The sequence below is a fragment of the Symphalangus syndactylus genome, chromosome 16 (assembly GCF_028878055.3).
Source record: "Symphalangus syndactylus isolate Jambi chromosome 16, NHGRI_mSymSyn1-v2.1_pri, whole genome shotgun sequence".
Taxonomy (NCBI): domain Eukaryota; kingdom Metazoa; phylum Chordata; class Mammalia; order Primates; family Hylobatidae; genus Symphalangus; species Symphalangus syndactylus.
The window spans coordinates 39968712-39993608 of record NC_072438.2 but is presented as its reverse complement, the minus strand read 5'-3'; the positions used below and the strand labels follow the sequence as shown (position 1 = coordinate 39993608).

Here is a 24897-nt window from a genome sequence, read left to right as displayed (position 1 = left end):
GACTGTTATTAGTACCCACCTTATTGGGTTGCGGGGAATACATAAGTTAATAGAAAACAGCCCATAAAATTGTATGTAGCCCAAAGTTAGCATTTGGACACTATCAGCTACTACTAATATTGTCAGAAACAAGAAGTTATTCTTGGAAAATTTAAAAACAGACTTTTATAGTGTTTGCTTAAATAACACTTGTTTCTGTCTGGAGTACAAAATTATTAAATCCTATCTCAATAAGAACATAATTTGCCAACTTTGTCAGAGCATGTATAAAATTTAGTTTGATTTATTTTAAATTAATCATGGTGATTTTTTTATCTGGTTACAAAAATGGAGATTCTTCTTTGCTTCATTGATAGATATGGCTAGAATCTATCTCCTTAGACTCTGCACATAGAATGAAAATTCTATCTGTAGCCATTTGTATAGCTAATTGCTCTTACCCTCCCAAAATAATAACTCTTATCTCTAGGAGGACAAATATTTAGCCCCCAAGTGCCAAGAAGACTGGAGTGGCTAACCTTCTTGTTATTCTCATTTCAAGGAGCAATTGAGCCAAGAAAGTTAGAGATATCTATATGCAGTAAAAGAAGAAGAACAAAAGGGCTATCTTGCTCCTGAAGAGATTTTTTTTATTTAACGAAGAGCCAGAGTAAGGAGTAGACTGTTTCAGGAGAAAAGAGGGACAGCTGCCTCCATTTCTTCATAAGCAAAGTAAAATCCTTTTCTTCTCATCCTTCACACATGAGATACTGAAATAGTCACATAAGACAGTTGACCTGACTCTCATTTTATGGCTCTAAGTGTAAGAAGATGTACAGTGTGAGGGCAGGGAGTGATGAGAAGTCACAATATTTACTATGATGTATTTAGTAAAAACTGCAGAACATTTTGCATACAGAGCACCGTGTATGCATTCAAAGCAAGATTAATAAAGATGAATATTAAAAATCCATACATTGATGTATGGTGAAACACTCTACACCCCAAATTCATGGATTGTGGTTTTCCCTCCTATACAAGTCAAAATACTATGCTATGCTTCAGTAGGAGACAATTTCACAATCTCAGTGGTTTAACACTATAAATGTTTATTTGTCTTTCATATAAAATCTGATTATGTTCTCAAATATTTTTAAAAGAAAGTGTCTTTCATGCAGAGATGCAATGATCTAGTTGACAGGGGTTCCACCCTCTTATTGCTGCACCATCTGGAACACTAGTCCTCCCACACTAATGAAGCAGGATCAGAGACAATTGGAAGGTTGTGTGCCTGTGATCTTATACTTTGTCCTAGAAGTTACATGTTACTTCTATCCACAGCCCATTAGCCAAAATGTGTTACATAATACTGCCCAAATTACTGAAAGGAGGCTGAAAAGTGGAAATTTCCAGTATAGTTAGTTCTTCCTTAAAATTACCACACTACGTAAAATTATGAAATACAAACCACAGGGTTTATGTAAAGAAATGGAGTTAGGAAAACAAGCTCTCAAAAACTTCATAATTGACACCTGATAAAAAAATAAAAAATGTAGGTACTATTAAAAATAATAATGTAATTTTATGGTTAAAAAACACATAAATACTACAAGAATAATGGAATTTTACCTTGAAACAGATCTAAGGTTTACTTGCAGATGTGTGGGTCAGAATAATAGCATCTTGTAGGGGGTGGAAAGAGGGTTATATGAAATAGGACTGTCTTAGTCCTTTTGGGCTGCTATAACAAAATACCATAAACTAGGTGGCTTCTAAACAACCAAAATGTATTTATCACAGTTCTGGAGTCTAGAAAGTCCAAGATTAAGGTTTCAGCTGATTCAGTATCTAGTGAAAGCTCACTTTCTGTTTCACAAATAGCACCTCCTCGTGGTGTCCTCACATGGTGGAAGGAAAAGGTGAGGGTTTTTCTGGGGCCTTTTTTATAAAGGCAGTCATCTCAGCCTGAAGGCTCTTTCCCTCACGAAGTAATCAACTCCCAAGGACCCTCAATTCTAATATGATTACCTTGGGCATCAGGATTTTAATATATGAGGTTTGGACAGGCACAAATATTCAGACCATTTCAAGTTTTAACCTGTACCACTAATGGAAGTAGGTAGCAGATATTTGAAGAGTATGCAGTTTGCATAATTCCTGCTTGTATTCATTCATCTGGGTAGAGTTTTATGTGTGCACCTGATGTTTCTCAGGAAGAGTTTGCACATAAGCAAATGCAAAAACTTCATTTTGCTCAAATAGTTCCTACTATGTCAATCAAGTTGGAACAAATTTGCATTTTCAAAACAAGCATTTAGCACAACCAACCATAGTTGGAAATGACAAAGAACTGGCCGTGATTACTATCAGTAAAGCCTACAACACCAATCTATAAGTATTGTATGATTTCAATCTTAATAATCTTAATGAAATATTTATATTTTTATTATTAATATTTTTATCTAATTATCATACAAGATTTAATATCCCACTAGTAAAGACCAATTAGCATAAACATTAATTAAGTCTGTGATATGCATTCCCTATATATGATACTAGGCCTTCATTTATTAAAACCATAGCTGTTTCTCTTTGGAGACTTGTTAGTAAATTTAATAAGATGAATATTATAGTTTCTGAAGTTTTATATCACTAGGAGGATTCTCAAGTATTTCTAACTGCTCTGCTGATTATTATAATTATGAGAAAAGGAATCAATTGACTTAGATAATAATTTTTCTTCCTTCAGGATAAGACTACTGACAAAAACACAAAAAAACCTCGAATGCTTATATAAACTAATTTTTCTCTTTATTAAAACATTTTGGCCTTAATAATGCATTTGACATTTTTATTGGTTTATATTCTGGCTTCTCAAATATGTTGATGCTACATATGATTTACATACCACATCATATTACTTTTATGATTGTGTGTGTGTGTGTGTGTGTGTGTGTGTCTATGACTTTGTGAGATTAAACCCCCATGTATCCAAAGGGATTGTGCTCAAGGGATAGTTGGGAAAACAGATAAAATAACAGCTAACTGCTCAAAGCTGCTGAAATTAATTACTTTCCTAAATGTTATCCCTCATTAACAAGACTCTCATCCTGGAATAAAACTGAAAATTGCCTTACCTGACCCAATGTCACACCTCTGTACAATCAAGAATCTTTGTGAAATCCATACTATTTCATCAAGAAAATTCCTTATTTGCAGTGTTGATTTATCCTCTTATTTTAAACAAAATTACTACTGTGCCCCAAGACTGCTTTCCATGCAGTCATCTAGTGATGGTTGTTTTTGCTTTCAAGCATATCACTTTGCCTGGAGGCAAATGTCTTCCTCATCCTTCTCTGTCATGTTCATACACCCTCTCTACTCTACGAAACATTCAGTTCCTCTGAAAATCATATGGCAATTCACAGACCCCATGCCCTCCCTGTCAAAACTGGAAGATTTTAGCCCCTGAAGCATTGCCACTCCCTCTATTTCTCCTGCCATAATTAATTATTATTTTGATGTTCACATAGGGAACACTTTCAGTGTCTTCCTCTCTGATGCTCTTCTCCTTTAACTCACCTCTCATTGTCATACCCATTACAAGCACTTCATTAACGCACAAATCCTGTGTGTCTACCGCATTCCCTCTGGTCCCTGACTGCAATAATTTTTGTTTTAGTTTTGCTTTAAATATCTCTGGGACCATAAATCTGTTGACCCTACAAACTTTTCAAAGTCACTGAGGTTTTGTCCTTACATTCTTCTCTATTGGTTTTGGATGTTATAATTTATTTTATAATTACCCATCTGCTACTCCCTCAAGTTTCTTGCTTCTCTCTCTTGAGGCTTCCAGGTAAAAATTTAATGTGGCTAAATCCAACTCACTTCCTGTTTCTTACAGGCAGAAACATTACCATAGTAGTCATATTACTGACTACTCTAACTTTAAAACCATGATCACAACTTTAAGAACTAATATCAAACCATATTAAATGTTCCCACTTTAAAACTACCAACATCAACAGAGACTTTTGTACTACTCGGCAACTTCCCTATAGCTAATAATTTCTATTTTCCTAATGACTTAAATTAAGATGTTACATCCGTTTTTCTCCTCAAACCTTGAACCCTACTGTAGCAGAAATGAGCTATGTACTTATGAAAGTCATTTCCGCCTCCTGGTTATAGAACTGAACTATATTTCTTGGCCTTGTCACAGTTAGGTGGAGACAAGTGACCTATTTTAGATAATGAAATGTGAGTACAGGTGATGAGTCACTTTTTGATTAAGAATTTGTGTTTCTTGTTCACACTTTCCCTATTGATCTTTTGTGCAGCCTGGACAAAGCTCCACGATGAAGTCTATGAAGCCACATTTTGGACAGAGGCTGAATCTAAGGACCATTTGGAAGAGATCCACCCAATAGATTAGCTTAAAGAAGACTATCTGGACAACTTGTTGGTAAGAAATGACCTTCGGTGTGTTGAGCCTCTGATCCTTAAAACTGCTTATGTTATGTGGCACTTATTTTGGACCCATTTCCCAAGTCCTCACTCTCATCTGGTAATCTTGCGTTTTGTTTGTTTTTTGTTTTTTGTTTTCTTTGAGACAGAGTCTCGCTCTGTGGCCCAGGCTGGAGTGCTGGAGTGCAGTGGCGTGATCTCTGCTCCCTGCAAGCTCCTTCTCCCGGGTTCATGCCATTCTCCTGCCTCAGCCTCCCGAGTAGCTGGGACTCTATTACCCACCATCCTACCTAGGTCTGTACCCATAAACATAGATTTTTCTTCTGGTAAAATGATTGAACACTCCACCTTTTTTTTTTTTCTTGAGTCTCACTCTGTCACCCAGGTTGGAGTACAGTGGCATGATCTTGGCTCACTGCAACCTCTGCCTCCTGGGTTCAAGTAATTCTCCTGCCTTAGCCTCCGGAGTAGCTGGGACTACGGGCACCCGCCACGTGGGGCCTGGCTAATTTTTGTATTTTTAGTAGAGGCAGGGTTTCACCGTGTTGGCCAGGCTGGCCTGGAATTCCTGACCTCGAATGATCCACCCACCTTGGCCTCCCAAAGTGCTGGGTTTACAGGTGTGAACCACCGTGCCCGGCTATGTTTTGTAAACACAAAATCAAATCCCGTATTTTTTACTCAAGGACTCTTTCTCACAATTAGTAAATATTTTTTTTCTTGCATCATCAATGTTTTTCTCTATACCTGATACACACGCATACATACACACACACACACACACACACACACACACCCTTTTTCATTCATCCTCAGTGACATCCTACTTGGTTTACTTCAAAACTCACCAGATAGACCCGTTCAGTCTATTTGATAAAGTCTCATCTTCCCAGTTTATAAATGATAGATGACTTTAGCGATCAGTATTTTGATAACTCATTTTGTATTTGCATTCACTTTTTAGGAGATCTCCTCCAAAATCATGGCTTTAATTACTCTATATGTTTATGACTCCCAGATAAATGTCTCTAGCTATACTTACTTTCAGGAAATCCACTCACACATAACTAGGTACAGGTATTCAACATGAGGACAATAGTGGAAAACCTGACAGCATTTCAATAAACTCTGTAGTTTAAAAAATTGTAACAATATTAATTTCCTACTTTTGACAAGTGTGCTATGGTTAAGACATTAACATTAGAGAAAATGGAGGAAATATATAAGGGAGGTATCTTTACTATTTTTGCAACCTTTTTCTAAGTCTAGTATTAATTCAAAATAAAAAAGTATAAAAAATTTTTAAAAAGCAAAAAAAAAAAATTATAGAGATGAGAAAATGCTTCATGGCCTTTGTTATGACCTAGAAGAATTGGAGAAAATATTCTAGAAACTACATAGAGACCATTTTGACAGTGAGAAAAGCTATCCAAAAGAACAAAAAAGGCAGAATTGGCTATGTTTGATGAATAAATTTTTGTGGAGCTCCAGGTACACACATTGGGCATGTTTGTGTTAGCCTGGGACTGTGCTGAATTGAAATAGAAAGAAGAAATGTCTTGCTTCTCAAAATATTTCAAAAGTAGGGAAGACTAAGAACCATTCATCATTATTTTTTATTTATTTTTTATTTTTTGAGACAGAGTCTTGCTCTGTTGCCCAGGCTGGAGTGCAGTGGTGCAATCTCGGCTCACTGCAAGCTCCACCTCCCAGGTTCGCGCCATTCTCCTGCCTCAGCCTCCCTCATCATTCTTACTATAAGCAAGCTTTTACTGAGTGTGAGATGAAGCTGATGGTCTTAATAAGTCTTTTGTGCTTTCAATTTTTGCCACTCTATGATCTTGCCTGGTGCTCTGTCTGCTATAAATGCTCATAATATGAACAAAAGTAATTTCTGTCACCATCACCTTTCATTTTCACATTCAGTTGTAGTAGATTCTCCCATCACCGAGAATGAATTTTTCCAATTATATGCTGCTAACCTTAATTGCTAGTTTAGCGTGTGTGTGTGTGTGTTTGCTTATTTTCTAACACATTGTGTCTTGACCTTTAGTTAATCTTTGATCATTGTTTTGGGTATAATATAAACACAATAACAATGTCACTTTAATTATAAACTCTTGACTGTGGCTCTAATTTCATCTGTGAAATAATAGAAAGAAAATATGTGGGTGGCAAGTGTGGGAGTGAATTAGAAAAACCCATTATGTTCAAATCCCAGCAAGCATCTTTTCTGAATAGCTTCCACTCTAAGTGAACGTGAAAAATTGTTCTGACATTATCAGCGGACTAATAAACCCCTGAACCAGTCAGCTTCCTAGAAGTCAAAGACTTTTAAGTAAACACTATTGATGAAGTACCATCTTCTGTGGTAAGTTATGAAGGCTCCTGATACATTCAGTTAATCCTGATTTGAAATAACTAAGATACACCTTTTCCACTATACAGATAAATAAAATTTATTATGTATTTCACATATATGAATAGAGAAAGTTGAATTTAATCTAAAAATTAAATTAATGGATCAAAAGTCAGTAGAGTATAAGACTGAACACATAAACACATGGGTGTTTGCTTACATCATGAATCACCCATCCAGAAAAAGAATGTACATATTTTTTTAGAGGAAGGTTTTCAAATTTTCAGGATCATCAGTGCTTCACAAATATAGATTACATCATTAAACCCTCAAAAATATTAACAATGAGAGTAAAACATAATAATCATTTTAAAATATCATTATTTTATTATAATACTTAGCCTTCTACCTAAGCTTCAATGACTTGCTCCATGATCGATGGCTTGGGCTTTAAATCAACAAAGTTTTTTCTTATTCTTTATCTCTAGTAAATTAAAAATCATGAAAGAATTATGATTATCTAGGAATAGCAGAAATTATTTGGTTTGGGGAATAAAATATGCATCAAGGATTTAGTCCTTCCTATAGATTAAGATTAAATCGCACACCAAACTCAGAGGCATAGTACATGCCAAGGCATAGTACGTGGATGTTTTCATGTTTTAACATGGCAAGCTGATGTATGTTGATTTCCTTATATACCCTTGGATTCCATTATCTTTGGAGAATAGTTTGTCAGCTTTTATGTTAGTGTTTAAATATGGTAGTAATAGTGCTCACTAATAATAATAGTCTTAAATTCTATAACGAATAAAGAAAATAATTTGCTGGTAGAGAATAATAAAATTAACATTGATTACATTATTTTAAATATTACCAGTCTTAAAACAAACAGACAAAAATATCTGAACAGATGTTTCTCCTAATATGACTGGATAGCACTCGGATTGCTACCTGTACTGAAAAAACTAATAGTTCTGGATAAAATATAAAATATATTGCCTTAAAATCATTAGTTATATAATAATAATGTCAGATGATTTCAGGTCAGAGACTTGAGTGGAGAGATGAGTCAGGGAATAAAAGTATTTTCCTGCAGCCAGGTTTCATCTGAGGTCTCCCAGACCCTGTGAACTTGGAGTCAATTATTTAAAGCACCACAGGGAAGGGACAAGGCCCACGCACAGACCATCCACAGTGGGGTATCAAAGGAATCCCTCAAAACCTAAGCCAGAACTCTGAATGTTAAGTGGGAATGTGAAATATACTCCTTGGGTACCACATGGAATATTAATTCCTTTGTAACTTGCTATCAGTTGGAATGTCAAATATGAAGAAGGGTAATAAACAGACATGTGAAAAACATAACTGAGAATTTATATTCATACATTTCTTATAATGCAGCTTTGCAGCCAAAATTCACTACTTGCATGAGGTCAAGAAGTCAAAAATTAGGACTCGGAAATCTTGCAAGGTACATTCAGGTGCTTGGCGTGCATGTCATCTCAAAGGAACCCAGTTCTACTAAAGGTCATGAAAAAGCCCTAAAATCAATTTTTAAGGAAAACAACAAAGTTATATTCAAAATATCTATTTACAGAGAGCAAAAATGCAACATGAGTTGCATAAACAACCAAACCAAACCAAAACCAAAAAAAAAAAAGAAAATACACAGCTACTTCATATAATTATATAATTAGACAAAGATAATAAAATAAATATAATTACCTGTTCAAAGCTTAAGATTATATGCAAGGAATCTATGAACAATAAAAATACTTAAAAATAATAAAATAACAATAAAAAGTGTAACAGTTGGCTTTCACTGCAGTTTTTACAAAACTAAGCAAGATTATCCGTGTCCTAAGCAAGAATTAATGAACTGGAAGATGGAACAGTGGAATCTTTAGGCCTTGGGAGAAATGTCAAAGTCATTTTATCACTTTTTAACTTTGATATTGAGTAGAAGAGTGGTCTTTCTATTCTTCAAAAGGTATCTATGTGTTTTCTGACATTTTCCTGAAAGAATTGAATATTTCACAATATAAATGCAATTATTATCTTAATGATCCTGTTATCCTAAATATTATTTTTTTAAAAATGATCATTCTGTATATAAAATATGATGAGGTTATGCTTGTGAATTCATGACTATTAAGGACATTAGAAATTTTTCATGGCATTCCTTTGTTAAAGCTATTATAATTATAGAAGTAATATTTTCTGACATTCTTAGTATCATAGAAGCGTATTTTCACATAGCCCTAATTAAAAACAAGCAAATATACAAACACAAAACCATAACCTTTTTTTTTTTTCAAGTTTGCCTTGACATTCACTCCAATTTAGAATGGAAATACATAATCTGCAGTTCCTGCCAATTCTTCTCATTGATTGCTAGAAAATTATGTGAGGAATTTTGTTCATACTAAAGTTACTAAAATTTACTTCAATATTGAATCAAAACTGCATAGCTTTTTAAATCTCAGATGTTCTCTTTGAATGTTAGATGGATTTGCATGCAAGTATTACTTCTCTAGTCATCATTAAAAGTCATAGTTTTTAATTTGGTAAAATAATCTGCCTGGAATCCATAATAAATCTAGGCCAAATGTTAATTTGTACATAAATTCATCAAGATTTCCACACTGATGTAAAAAGAGTATCAATCCTCATGCACTAAAGTCATGCTATTATCCTTCACAGTAAAATCCATTAATATGTTTTGTTTAAATGAATTTGCTATTGTTTCTGCTTTATTTGGGGGTGTATTTATAATCCATATTGTGACTTGATTTATACAACTCCAGATAAAAAGGTAAATCATCCCTTTCTTAAACAAATATTACAACTTTTAATTATGTCTTTCTGGTTTGAGCTTTTTTGTTTTTGTGGATAATATTTATAAATTTCACAAAGTGCTTGGTCTGGAACATCACTATTGGTTTTTCTAGTGGTTACTGTACTCCTTTTTAATATAATGTGATTCAATCAGTAACTAAATAAAACCGTTTGATGATACTACATAATGGAAAGCAAAGTATGAGTCATTAGATCACTGATTCAGATGGCAAATATGCATCATTGTACTTCCATTTCACTGCTTGCACAAACTATCATATTTGCAGATTGTCTTGTCTTGTCTGTATGTAGAGATAGATAGACTCACATTCTATAATAAATAAAATCAGATTTCAGTGTTTTAGGTTAATTTTATGTTTTAGTCAACAAATTTAGAGCTTTTTTTCCAGAGATAAGCATTAAAATTTCCATGGAAAAAAAATAGTAGCCATAAGAACAAACAATGTATTTTACATTCAAAACACTGAAACAATGATAGACACATCACTTGAAAATATACAAGCCTGAATAAACAATTCTCCTAATAGAATGTTTACTCAACATTAAGTGATGAAAGTAATCCTTGCAGCACATAAATTTAATTTCTTAAAAATAGGCAATAGTCATGAAATTATCATTAATACATTCATATTTAGGAAATTATTTAGAAAAAAATGTTACATTACTTTTTTTCTCTGAAAAACAAATGAACATGAAAAGTCTTGATTTACTTCTATTAATCACAATGGAGAAAGTAAGTTAAATGTATTAAAAGAAATCCAGTGTGACTAAACTGAAAGCACCACATAGAAGTAGAAAAGGCTGGATAATGGAACATAAGTCATGCATTCTGTAATCAAAATTATACAATCTTTACACATTTCTTATTCCAGATGCTAGTTATCTTGATTTCCCATGTACTAACATATGAAGTTTGCTATAAATTTTATGTATTGGTCACTATTATGAATTGAACTTTTTAAGATTGTTATTTAAACTTATGCCTTTCATATATTTCTATAATATAAAACTATTTTAAGCTAGCCACAACACATTTTGCTACAAATTATTTCATTCTACTTTGGGATATCACTTTGTGAGGCGGTGTAATTCAAATATATTTTCTTCTCTTTCAGTATTATTGTATATTCACTCAGCAAAATCATGGAATGATGGCATATGTTTTTATATTCAAGCAGATTTTGAATAGTAGTGAAACTTAGTCAAGAATTTTTTTTCTTTGCATTTAAACAAAGATCAGACTTTCAAGTATAAAGTCTTTGTCAAGTATAAGCAGTCCTAAATAATACCCTTCATGTTTACTACTGGAAAAAAATCCATGAAAGGCCTAAAAATGTGTTTTCTTTTAATTTGCAAGATGTCTAGGCACCTGCCCAAGAGTTGTTTATTTATATTTTGTAGCGATGTAGTGAGGGCAGCCCTTAAAGACCACTTTTACTTTTCTAGGGAGAGATAAGAAAATTTAAGCCACAACCTAGAGAATACCACCTATTTCCTCATACTACTTGTGTTTTATTTTGTAAATCACTTACATGTATATTGCAAACGGGGCTTCGTATTATAAAATAATTTCTGTGAGTTTAACAAATGTTTTTAAGAGAGGGGACTTGGAAAGTGACAAAATTTCTGTTCAAGGAACTTGGAAAGAGACTACCTTAAATCAGGTAGTTTTTAAAAATTGTTTTTATTGTTGTAAAATATATGTAACATAAAATTTACCATTTTGACATTTTTTAAGCGTACAGTTCAGTGGCATTAAGTACATTCACGTTGTTGTATCTTCATTGCATCAACCATCGCCATTATCTATCTCCAGAATTTTTTCATCATTTCAAACTGAAACTTGGTATCCATTAACCAATAACTCTCCATTCCCCTTCCCAACCCCTTGTAACTACTATTCTACTTTCTGTTTCTATGAATTTTAATATTTCAGGTATCTCATGTAAATAGGGTCATACAACATTTGTACTTTTCTGTCTTGCATAGTTGGCATAGTGCCATCAAGTTTTATCCATATTTCAGTATGTATCAGAATTCGGTTCATTTTAAGGCTGAATAATATTCTATTATACATATACCACATTTTGCTTTTTTATTTATTGGTGGACATTTGTGCTGTTTGTATCACTTGGCTATTGTAAATAATGCTGCTATGAAGATTGGTGTACAAATATCTGTTTGAGTCCTTGCTTTCAATTCTTTGGAGTATATGCCCAGAAGTGAAATTGCTGGTTATATGGTAAGTCTATGTTTAATATTTTGAGGAACAGCCTTACTGGTTTCCACAGTGACTGCACGATTTTACCTTCCCATAGCAATGTATACGAATTTTAATTTTTCCACATACTCTAAAACAGTTGTTATTTTTTAACTGTGTGTTTTTTTTCTTTTTTTATAATAGCCATGTTAATGGGTGCAAAGTGGTATCTCATTATGGTTTTGTTTTGTATTTTACTAATAAATAGTAATGTTGAATATCTTTTAATGTCCTTATTGGTCACTTGTGAATACTGTCTTTGAAAAAAAGTCTATTCAAGCCTTTTGCTCATTTTTAAAGCGTTGATTGGTTATTTTTTGATGTTGAATTGTAGAAGTTTTTAAAATATATATACTAGTTATTAATCCCTTATGAGATATGTGATTTAAAAATATGGGCTTCTTCCATTTTGTGAGTTGTGTTTTTCATTCTTGATAATCGCCTTTGATGCATAAAAGTTATAAATTTCGATGACATCCAACTTACCTGTTTTTTTATTTGTTGTCTATGCTTTTAGTACTAGATCCAAAAAGCCACTGTTAAATACAATGCTGTGAATCTTTTGTCTTATGTTTTCTTCTAGAGTTTTATAATATTAGGTCTTACATTTAGATTATGAAACTATTTTTAAGTTAATTTTTATGTGTGATGTTAGGAAAAGTCCAACTTCATTCTTTTGCATGTGGATATTTAATTTTCCCACCACCATTTGCTTTTGCAGAAATAGAAAAACTCATCGTAATATTCATATGGAATCTCAAGGGACATAATAGCAAAACCACGTTGTAAAAACAGAACAAAGATGGAGATTTGACACTTCTTTATTTCAAAAGTAAGCCACCATATTGAAAACAGTATGGTACTGGCATGAAAGACAAACACATAGAACAATGGAATTAAGGAGAGAGCGCAGAAATCCTCAAATGTATGCTCAAATGATTTTCAACAAAGTTGCTAAGACAATAGAGAAAGAATAGTCTTTCTAGGGTTGTTCTTTGTTTGTTTTAGTGATGAGAAATTGATGAACAACTAGCTGGGTCGCTAGATGGAATATTGAATATGATCACATCACACTGAATAAACTATATACAAATTCCTTATTTTAAGTTGGTGACTCAATTTTCTTGATCTTTATTTATTTATTTATTTGAGACAGAAATTTATTTTTTTGAGACAGCCTGGAATTACAGGCTTGAGCCACCGCGCCTGGCCTTCTTTATCTTTAAAGTAGTTCTTCTTGATTCAAATTTCTCTTATCACCTCCCAATGTGAATCAGTAAGTTATACGCTGCTTACACATTATTATAAACTCATTTATAAATGTCTCCATCATAATGTCATGTAATATATGTAATATCTATTTCTCCTTTTTATCTGTAATTTTCTTGATAGCAACTTTGCTTTATTTATTTATTGGTTGAGACAGAGTTTCGCTCTTGTTGCCCAGGCTGGAGTGCAATGTCGCAATCTTGGCTCACTGCAACCTCTGCCTCCCAGATTCAAGTGATTCTCCTGCCTCAGCCTCCTGAATAGCTAGGATTACAGGAATGTGCTGCCATACCCCGCTAATTTTGCATTTTTAGTTGAGACAAGGTTTCTCCATTCTGGTCAGGCTGATCTTGAACACCTGACCTCAGGTGATCTGCCCATCTTGGCCTCCCAAAGTACTGGGATTACAGGCGTGAGCCACCATGCCTGGGCGCAACTTTGCTTTCTTACCAAGTCCTTAAAATTTCTCATATGCAAATCGTCAGTCAGTCTATCAATGAAGCACACACAGATGCACACACACACACACAAGCACACAGATATTGTTTGCATTTTAACCAGTGATCCTTAAACTATTCCAATGAAAATTTTACAAAGTCAATTAAAGAAAAAATAAAACCCAAGTAGGCTTACAGCAGCAATCAATGAAGCCATCTTACCCTTTGGCCCACTTCCTTGCAGCTGGTTGCTACTGACTACTGCAGGATAAGGATAACGTGGCCTTTGTCACAAGACTCTTTGTTATTTTTCTGTTCTACAGATAAAATCTAAGATATTGTGAGATTATAAGCTTCTATTTAAGCTTTTTCTTTAGGTTGTGCATACCAACAGACACCACCTAGTCTGGAGGGCCCAGTAAGAAGCTGACTCATGGAGGAATGCGGTTACCACATCCTGATGATTTCATCCTTTTTACCCCCACCAATCGATGACCCCAAGTTTTCCAACCCCTTGCCCTCCACAAATCCCCTTAAAATCTCTTACCCAGAACCCCTGGATGAAATACATTTGAGGCTTGAGAATTCCTCCTGTGTCCTCACTGCTCAGTGCCTTGCGATTATTAAACTCTTTATCTGCTGCAACCCAACTGTCAGTGGTCTGTTGCTGTGCTGTAGGCATACAAACCTGGAAGTTCTATAGCAATCCTTTCCCCGTAGAAGCTCAATAGCTATGTTGATAAGGTCCCTGAATTATTCTTGGCATTCACAAAAAAAAAAGGCCTGTTTTGTTTTGCTTTGAGACGGAGTTTCACTTTTGTTGCCCAGGCTGGAGTGCAGTGGTGCAATCTGGGCTCACTGCAGCCTCCACCTCCGAGGTTCAAGCAATTCTCCTGCCTCAGCCTCCCAAGTAGCGGGGACTACAGGCATGAGCTCCACCACACCCAGCTAATTTTTGTATTTTTAGTAGAGACGGGATTTCTCCATGTTGGTCAGGCTAGTCTCAAACTCCCCACTTCAGGTGATCCACTGGCCTCGCCCTCCCAAAGTGCTGGAGTTACAAGCATGATCCACCACACCCAGTCAGCTTTTTTTTTTTTTCCATTTATTTATGAAGGGATTTTATTCTGTTCCATTGTTCTGTATGTCTGCGCTCATACCAATACCACACTGTCTTCACTACTGTGGCTTTATGTAAGTTATTTACACCTACCCACCCAGACACACACACACACACACACACCTGCACATACTTAATGTAAACAATTTGATGAGTTTGGGCATATGCATAAACAATAACATCATCACTACAATCAAAGTAATAAACACATCTATTACTTCTAAGTTTCCTCATGACCTTCCTTTTATTGTGGTAAGAACACTTACCATGAGATCTAACTCTTAAGAGTTTTTTTAGAGTGCACAATACAGTATTGTTATCCATAGGCACCACCTTGTATAGGAGATGTCTAGAAGTTATTCACCTTGTAAACTGAAACTTTATACCAATCTAACGTAAATCCCCATTTTTCCCTTGCCCTTGCCACTATAGTCTCCATTTTACTCTCTGCTTCCATGAGTTTGACTATTTTAAATAGTCGTATTACTGGAAGAATTGATTATTTTTCTTTGTGACTAGCTTATTTCCCTTAGAATAATGTCCTCTAGGTTCATTCATGCCGCCACCTATGGTAGGATTTCCTTCTTTTCAAAGGCTGAATAATATTCCATTGTATGTACATACTGCAGTGTTTTTTTTTTCTTATCAATTTATCTGTCAATAGACATACAGGTTATTTTCATATCTTGGCTATTATGAATAATGTTACAACAAACTTGGGAGTTCAGCTATCTCTTCAAGATCCTCATTTCCATTCTTTTGGATATATGCTAAGAAGTGGGATCGCTGGATCGTATGATAGCTCTATTTTTAATTTTTTGAGGTTTCTCTACTGTTTTCCCTAGCGGCTGTACCAATTTACATTCTCACCAGCCTTGTGCAAGAACTCCTTTTTCTCCACATCCTTGTCAACATTTGTTACCTCTTGTTTTCTTGATAATAGTCATCCAAATGTGTCCGGAATTGGTGGGTTCTTGGTCTCACTGACTTCAAGAATGAAGCCGCGGACCCTCGCGGTGAGTGTTACAGCTCTTAAGGTGGCGCGTCTGGAGTTTGTTCCTTCTGATGTTCGGATGTGTTCAGAGTTTCTTCCTTCTGTTGGGTTTGTGGTCTCTCTGGCTCAGGAGTGAAGCTGCAGACATTCGCGGTGAGTGTTACAGCTCTTAAGGTGGCGCGTCTGGAGTTGTTCGTTCCTTCTGATGTTCGGATGTGTTCGGAGTTTCTTCCTTCTGATGAGTTTGTGGTCTCGCTGGCTCAGGAGCGAAGCTGCAGACCTTCGCGGTGAGTGTTACAGCTTTTAAGGTGGCACGTCTGGAGTTGTTCGTTCCTCCTGGTGGGCTCGTGGTCTTCTTGGCTTCAGGAGTGAAGCTGCAGACCTTCACAGTGAGTGTTACAGCTCATAAAAGCAGCGTGGACCCAAAGAGTGAGCAGTAGAAAGATTTATTGCAAAGAGCGAAAGAACAAAGCTTCCACAGTGTGGAAGGGGACTGAGCGGGTTACCACTGCTGGCTCGGGCAGCCCAGCCTGCTTTTATTCTCTTATCTGGCCCCACCCACATCCTGCTGATTGGTAGAGCCGAGTGGTCTGTTTTGACACGGCGCTGATTGGTGCCTTTACAGTCCCTGAGCTAGACACAAAGGTTCTCCACGTCCCCACCAGATTAGCTAGATACTGAGTGTGGACACACAGGTTCTCCAAGGCCCCACCAGAGTAGCTAGATACAGTGTTGATTGGTGCATTCACAAACCCTGAGCTAGACACAGGGTGCTGATTGGTGTGTTTACAAACTTTGAGCTAGATACAGAGTGTCGATTGGTGTATCCACAATCCCTGAGCTAGATATAAAGGTTCTCCAAGGTCCCGCCAGACTCAGGAGCCCAGCTGGTTTCACCCAGTGGATCCCGCACCCGGGCGTCAGGTGGAGCTGCCTGCCAGTACTGGCTTTGGGCCTGCACTCCTCAGCCCTTGGGTGGTCCATGGGACTGGGTGGGTGGAGCAGGGGGCGGTGCTCATCCGGGAGGCTTGGGCCGCACAGGAGCCCACGGAGAGGATGGGAGGCTCAGGCATGGCGGGCTGCAGGTCCCGAGCCTTGCTCCACAGGAAGGCAGCTAAGGCCCGGCGAGAAATCGAGCGCAGCGCTGGTGGGCTGGCACTGCTGGGGGACCCAGTACACCCTCCGCAGCCGCTGGCCCGGGTGCTAAGCCCCTCATTGCCGGGGCCGGCAGGGCCGGCCGGCTGCTCCGAGTGCGGGCCCGCCAAGCCCACGCCCACCCGGAACTCCAGCTGGCCCGCAAGCGCAGTGCGCAGCCCTGGTTCCCGCTCGCGCCTCTCCCTCCACACCTCCCTGCAAGCTGAGGGAGCCGGCTCCGGCCTTGGCCAGCGCAGAAAGGGGCCCCCACAGTGCAGCGGCGGGCTGAAAGGCTCCTCAAGTGCCGCCAAAGTGGGAGCCCAGGCAGAGGAGGCGCCCGAGCAAGGGCTGTGAGGACTGCCAGCATTCTGTCACCTCTCACTAACAGGTATGGGGTGATATCTCATGATATCTCATTGCATTAATTTGTTTTTTCTTTCCAACTTGTATTTTAGGTTCAGTGGGTTCGTGTACAGGTTTGTTGTAGAGTTTTTTTTGTTTTGTTTTTGTTGTTGTTGTTTTGGTTTTTTTTTTTTTTGTCTGTGTTTCTCTCCAAATATCAGCTTTATTCATTGCTCTAGAAAGATAATTCTCGGCCTCTCTGGTATTCATGATGAATTATTGATTATTATACATTTATATGTCTCAGCCCTAGTCCTGGGGCTGTGTAACAGTTTCATTATCAAAATTCCAGATTCTCAAGAGAAAATATCCAGTTTTTGAAAACCAATATCATATAACATGAATAAAAATTCCTGAGACCCATTACTATGGTGATTGTGGCTGGCTGGGTTGATTTGCCATTAAAAAATGATAGGAATTTTAAATTCGTCCAGAACCCAAATCTAATTTCTTTATTTCATTTTAAATGTAATTGAAAACTTTCTAACACAAGGTACATGACATTGAATTGTGGATATCTGGATAAACTGTGGCACAATGTTTGTGAACTTCAGATTCCAATTTTGAATTGGATTGAATTTTTCTTAAATGTAGTTTCTGTTTTTAATAAATCAAAATAAATAGCCAATTGCCTTAGATTGCTTTTTAAATGCTATTCAAATCAATTTGAAAAAATAAATCCACCAAGAAATGGCCCAATTGCAAGGAATTAAGCAGAAAAAGATACTAAAAGTTTTGTTTTCTAATCATCAAATGAACAATGGTGATCAAACAATGAATTATTACATTAATATGATAAATTTCTTTGTTTATATATAGGTATAAAAGCCCCAGTATTTTTTTTTTTTATAAAGCAAGCAAAACTTCTAACATCCTCTTTTGCACAATAGAATACTCTATTTTACAATATTACTTATGTGTGAATTTAGATAGAATGATTGTTTTGGAATGTGGTGGGGGTTTGGTATTGAGATTTATGTAATTGAGTAAGAAGATCACTTTTTTTTTTTTCCTTTTTATGTCACCTCACCAGGAAGAGAAACTATTGAGAAACCAATCTTGTGAAAATGATAATTGATGTCATGGAAAATAAATAGGATGAAAACAGCTTGATAGTTAAAAGCTTTAAGTGATTCCTCAGCTCATCCCTCAGTGGGATGCCTTTCTCATTCAATGACTAGATGAACTCATCTGATGTGCACCACTTAATGCAATTTGAATTAGAAAATGCTTTGATTAGACAGGAGGCAAGATATAAGAGATGAGAAACTATTCTTATTCCATCCTGCAAGGCTTGAACATACATGAACATTAAGAGGCAAATTGACTTTGTAAAAATTTGAGAAGTGGGTAAATTGCATAGTCTCTTATAAAGTTAATCTCATTAAGAATGACATTTTAGGTCATCATGTCTTTCTGGAAGCAAACTAACATTTTAAATAGGCTCAGGCTAGTTTAGTTTATTGACACATTTCAAAATACTATATTCTTATCACTATTGTTATGAAAGGATTTCTAACCAAGCATTTAGTGGCAATGAAAGGTAGTAACACAGTACTTTCAGGTAGAGGTTACACTTGGTTATCCTTACAGAAAAACTAAAAATAAATTCAAGTTCTACTTTACACTATTATTACATAAGAAAGCTGAACTATTGAGCTATAGTGAACAACTCTTCTTGCTATTCACCTTGACAATTTGAACATCTATTCATTCATTCACCAACAAATTCAGCAGGATTTATGGAGCAGCTACCGCTTAGCAAATTGACCTTACAGTTGTACTTTGAGATTTTGGTAACAATCAACCTTGTTATGTGACTTCTGTTGAATGGGCACTTGAGAAATTAATATGTATATCTATTTTTCTTGTATTTCCCTCATCATTTATTATTCTTAAAAATATATAAATTATTTTAAAACATCCAGAAGTGTATTTGGTATCTTATTAAATGTGGTGTAATTAAGAAAATGGTAAAGGAAAGATATAAGGATAAAGAATAATTGATATATAAGAATAAGGATGATTGCAAATAAAGCAAAGAAATGAAGCAGAAAATAAAGGGAAAATTTTGCCTTTTTTAAATTAATGGGGAATTATAAATAAGAACTAAAACCATTCGCCTTTTTTTTTTTTTTTCTGAAAAAAATCATGCTGTGTTAATCAGGTGTTTTTTTTAGCTTCAATGCAATTGGCCGACAGGTTCATCTTGCTCACTGCCCAGAAAAGCCAATACATGGAGAACAGCTGGTGTTACAGCAAAAAAGAGTTTAATCATCACAGGGCCAGACAGGTGAGGGGGACAGGAGATAATTTTCAAATCTGCTTCCCCAAGAATTTAGATGCTTGGATTTTTCAAGGATAGGTTGGTAGACAGAGGGGCTAAGGAATAGAGGAATGCTAATTGGTTGGGGCAAGGATGAAATTATAGGGAGTTGAAACTGTCTTCTTGCACTGAGTCAATTCCTGGGTTGGGAGGCACAAGGGCAGTTGAGTCAGTTTCTTAGTATGGGTTATTGGTCTGGGTGGAGCCAGCTAGTGCATCAGAATGAAAGCTCTGAAAACATCTCAAACACCAGTCTTAGGTTTTATAATAGTGATGTTATCTATAGGAGCAACTGGGGAGGTTACAAATCTTATGACCTGTGGCTACATGACTCCTGGATCATAATTCTAACCTTGTGGCCAATCTGTTATTTTTACAAAAGCAGGTTCAGCCCCAAACCAGGGAGATTAGTTCTGGGAAGGGACTGTTATCACCTTTGTTTTAAAGTTAAACTATAAATGAAATTCCTCCCACAGCTAGCTTGGCATATGCCAACGAATAAGTAAAGACAGTTAGCTTGTGAGGTTAGAGGAAAGATGGAGTCATCTGTATTAGATTTCTTCTTGCTATCATAATTTTTACAAAAGCAACTTCACCAACATCGTATATAAATTGGTTAAGAAATTTTCCAGAAAATTTATTGTAATGCAGAACAGGAACTATAATATATAAGCTTTTTTTTTTTTTATCTCCCCCGCCCCATGGAACTTTCATTTCATTGGTTGAAAAATTGACACCCACAATAGTGTATAAAAATTCTCTTGGGCCTATGCCCTTACTAATGCTTGATATTGCTGCATTTCTCTTTTTTTCTTTTTCTTTTTTTTTTTTTTTTTTTTTTTTGAGATGGAGTCTCACCCTGTTGCCCAGGCCAGGTGCAATGGCGTGATCTCAGCTCACTGCAACCTCTGCCTCCTGGGTTCAAGCAATTCTCCTGTCTCAGCCTCCCGAGTAGCTGGGATTACAGGCACGCACCACCATGCCCAGCTAATTTTTTGTATCTTTAGTAGAGATGGGGTTTCACCATGTTGGCCAGGCTGGTCTAGAACTCCTGACCTCATGATCCACCTGCCTCAGCCTTCCAAAATGCTGGGATTACAAGCGTGAGCCACTATGCCCAGCTTATTGCTGTATTTTTCTATTTTTACAAAATGATGAATATTAAATAATATGTCATTTTATACCCTAATTGGCAACATAGGCTTCTTTTTGTGAATTGTTTGTGAACAACTTTATTTTTCTATTAAATGTTATTTTATTTCCTCTTTTCTTTTCTTGTTTCCTTCCTTTCTCCGTCCTTTCCTTTCTTCTTTTGGTTGTTTGGCTTTATGAGACTTCTGTGTATATTTTGCAGAATAGTCTTTTATTATCTAAATAAATTGTAGGGCCAGGCATGGTGGCTCACGCCTGTAATCCCAGAAGTTTGGGAGGCCGAGGTGGGCAGATCACTTGAGGGCAGGACTTTCAGACCAGCCTGGCCAACATGGTGAAACCCCATTAGCCAGTTGTGGTGGTGTGTGCCTGTAGTCCCAGCTACTCAGGAGACTAAGGCATGAGAATCACTTGAACTCAAGAGGCAGTGCCACTGCACTCCAGCCTGGGCAACAGAGTAAGACCTGTGTCAAAAATATATGTAAATACAAAAAGAAGTTTTATAAATTAAATTTGATTTTATGCTTCCTGGTTATTGCTACTGATATAGAACCTTGCCTCAGAATTCTCAGTTGTCATTTCTATTTCATTTAATGACTGAGGGTAAATGAGAAGAAAAAAAAAAAAAGCTGAAAGGAGTCCTATTATTAGGCAAAAAGTAGTCTTAAGGTGGAACTTTAAAGAATTCAGTGAAAACTACTCAAGTCTCATGCCAAAGCTTTGGAACAAAAAAATACGGGTTTTAAAAAACCGTAATTTCAATCTATTTTATTTTTATCAAATTTTCAGGCTGCCCTACCCTTGCTCCTTCTTGTGGAATTGGTATGATTTCCCTGTTTATTAACGTTGGGCTTGCAATCTGACTTTCTTTGGGCACTGGAATGTAGTTAAAAGTGACAGCATGTCAGTTTTGTGTAGAGACTAAAGATGGATTATGAATTTCCTTAAGCTTGTGTTCTAACATTCCATTGTGAGAACACCATGTGCCAGAGAGAAACTGCTCCTTTAGCAAGGGCGGCAGAATGATAAGACACCCTACAGCCTGTAGCAGTGCTGCTATGGTTGACACAGAGCCTCATGCATTAAACATAAATATTGTTGTTTTTAGCCATGGATATCTGGGGGTTTGTTATGCAGCATTACTATATAAAAGTTAACTTATACTTAAAGCCAGTGTGGATGAGGCATGATGACAAAAGTGATGGAAGCATTAGGTATCGCTAGAGAGCTAGTTAAAGGAAATGTTATTCAGGGTTTTGTACAGTAGGAAAAGGGTTTTTCCTGTGTTCTGAGTATATTAAGAAGCTATTGAATAATTTACAAAAGATAGTACTTATTAATCATGAAAAAGTGGGATAGGAGGGAGTAAGTGTAAGACTGAGAAGGTATAGCATTATAAGCATTAGGGGTGAAAAGAAATGGGCACAGTCAAGAAAAATACCTAGAAGTTAGAAATGACATGATTTGATGATAATAGGTGCAATGTATGAATGGCGAAGGGAGAATGTAAAAGGTGATTTCTAGAAATCTATTTCAGTTATAGAATAAATGGCAATATAATTTATTAAGATAAGCAAATCTTGAAAAGGAACACACTTTGGCAAGATTAAGAGTTTAGGCTGGATAATATATTTGAGTTTCCAGTAACATATGTAAAAAAATGTTTTAAATTATTTTATGTACAAATTTGATGTGAGGAGAGAGATGAAGTAGAATTAAATATCTGGAATCATTGATACATAGTTGTATTTTTAAAGACATGGCAATAAATTATTTCATACAGGAGGATAAGTATATTGAGACAAGAAGAGATTTGGAGAAACGTTCTAAAGCTTTTCATTATTTAACAATCAAAAGAAGTAAGAGACTGCAAAGAGGATTAAAAAAACTTAAAAGAAGAAAACTTACAAGAGTACAGTATCTCAGAATTCAAAAAATGCATGTTCAAAAAAGGGAGGATAGATAACTGTGATGAATATTGCTGAGAGGTTAAGAAAGACAAGAACTGGCCGGGCGCGGTGGCTCACACCTGTAATCCCAGCACTTTGGGAGGGCGAGGCGGGCGGATCAGGAGGTCAGGAGATCGAGACCATCCTGGCTAACACGATGACACCTCGTCTCTACTAAAAATACAATTAGCCGGGCGTGGTGGCGGGCGCCTCTAGTTCCGGCTACTCTGGAGGCTGAGGCAGGAGAATGGCGTGAACCCAGAAGGCGGAGCTTGCAGTGAGCCGAGATCGCGCCACTGCACTCCAGCCTGGGCGACAGAGCGAGACTCCGTCTCAAAAAAAAAAAAAAAAAAAAAAAGAAACAAAGGTAAGAACTACAATATATTCATTAGATTTGGCCATATTTTTTTCACTAAGCAGTGTTTTTACAGCGATTATAGTTGAAGTGGAATTGGAGCCTTTTGAAGAGCAAAGGAGTTCTGCTTTCAAAACAAAGTTGACTAGTATAGAGGGATCTTCTCAATACAGAAAAGTATATTCTTCATAATGCACATTCTTTGAATTATCACTCATCTCATAAGTAAAGGAGGTCTCCAACAATGCTTCCTCCAAATAATATGCTTGATCTGGGACCAGAGTAGCAAGAAGCCAAGTTAGGTATTCTTGTCCTGAGGCTGGGTGCAGATAGCAGCAGGAGAGCTGTGCTGAAGCTGAATCCAAGAACCTTAAACTGAGCAGCGCCCTGGAGGAGGAGGGGCTTAGTTTGTGTTAACATGCTAGTTCCTGGTGTTAGCTGGCTGCTGGAAGAAACATAAAGAGAAGCAAATTCTTTATGAAATGAAGCTTCCAATATTGCAGCTCAAAGAACCTCCAAATATTAAATCAATTATTGTGAGCTCAAAGATAACACATTAAAAAGCAAGCCACCTTCAATAAAAGTCAGCAGATAATACAAACAGGTAGTTACCAGATACCTGAAAGTGTAAGAGGGAGATGATGAAGGAAATATTTGAATGCATTTATTACCACTGAGCCGTACATCTTAAAATTATAACAATGGTAAATTTTATATGTATATTTTACCTCAATTTAAACAAATGACAGACTTCAATCCTTCCAAACTGAAGATATAGGAAATATCTAACAAAGAGTATAGAATAACTATGTACAAAATGTTAAAGAAATAAAGAGCTAAATAACAAAGATAAGACAGCAATAAGAATATTTCAGAAATGGACAGGAAGATTAAAAGAAACATCACTTCTAAAAATGAAATTTCTAGAAATCTCCTTAAATTAAAGAGAAAAAAATGAGCAGAAAATGTATCATAAGAAACCATGCAAAATATAGCACTGAGAAATAAGGACATATAAATTATTTAAGTGACAAAGAGAGGCAAAGTATTTTCAGGTCTGGAATTACTTTTCGTGGTGACTTTTTTGAGGGCCAATAAAAGAAATGAAGTAAGTTCTGATATAGAATCAAAACAGATATATGAATAAGAAAAAGAAAATCCAAGAATTAGCCAAATTAATTTGCAAAACGATAGGAAAAACAAACAAAAAGAAACAAAATTTAAAAACTGAAAAAGATGATGCATGATGTAGAAAAATATATAAAATGTATCAACAGCGAATTATGAACACACTAAATTCTCCCAATAAGAGACATAGTCATAATGGACTTTTATTTTAATCTAATTATATCTGAATTATTAAGTCTACAGTTTAGTTCTTGGTGTTGTGTAATTGATGTTGTAGAGGTACAGTTATATATAATAGAAGTTATTGATAATGCAGTTTATGGGTTAGATGAGAAATCACAGCTATTTTTTGTGTTGCTGTATCTAAAAAGGTATATCTGCTGCATATAAATCTGTATGTGTCAAATATATCACAATTACTGTAAGATAATTTTTATAAAATGAGTTTGTAAGGGGAAAGAGAGTGGAGGGGAAAAAGAGAAAATCATGTGTATATAAAACTCATGCCAGAAGCTGGTCTCTGATCATAGCATGAAAAGAGAGTCGGAGTTGGCCGGGCGTGGTGGCTCACGCCTGTAATCCCAGCACTTTGGGAGGCCCAGGCGGGCGGATCACGAGGTCAGGAGATCGAGACCATCCTGGCTAACACGGTGAAACCCCCTCTCTACTAAAAATACAAAAAATTAGCCGGGCGAGGTGGCAGG

General features: G+C 36.2%; 1 long non-coding RNA gene across 1 annotated transcript in view; it reads left to right on the top strand.

The window, feature by feature from the left end:
- Nucleotides 1-24897, top strand: part of LOC129464870 (uncharacterized) — a 120039-nt gene that overhangs the window by 45114 nt on the left and 50028 nt on the right. Inside the window, exon 2 of the long non-coding RNA XR_008651787.2 lies at nucleotides 4320-4444. This is a non-coding gene — a long non-coding RNA (uncharacterized lncRNA). The remainder of the gene's footprint in view (nucleotides 1-4319; nucleotides 4445-24897) is intronic.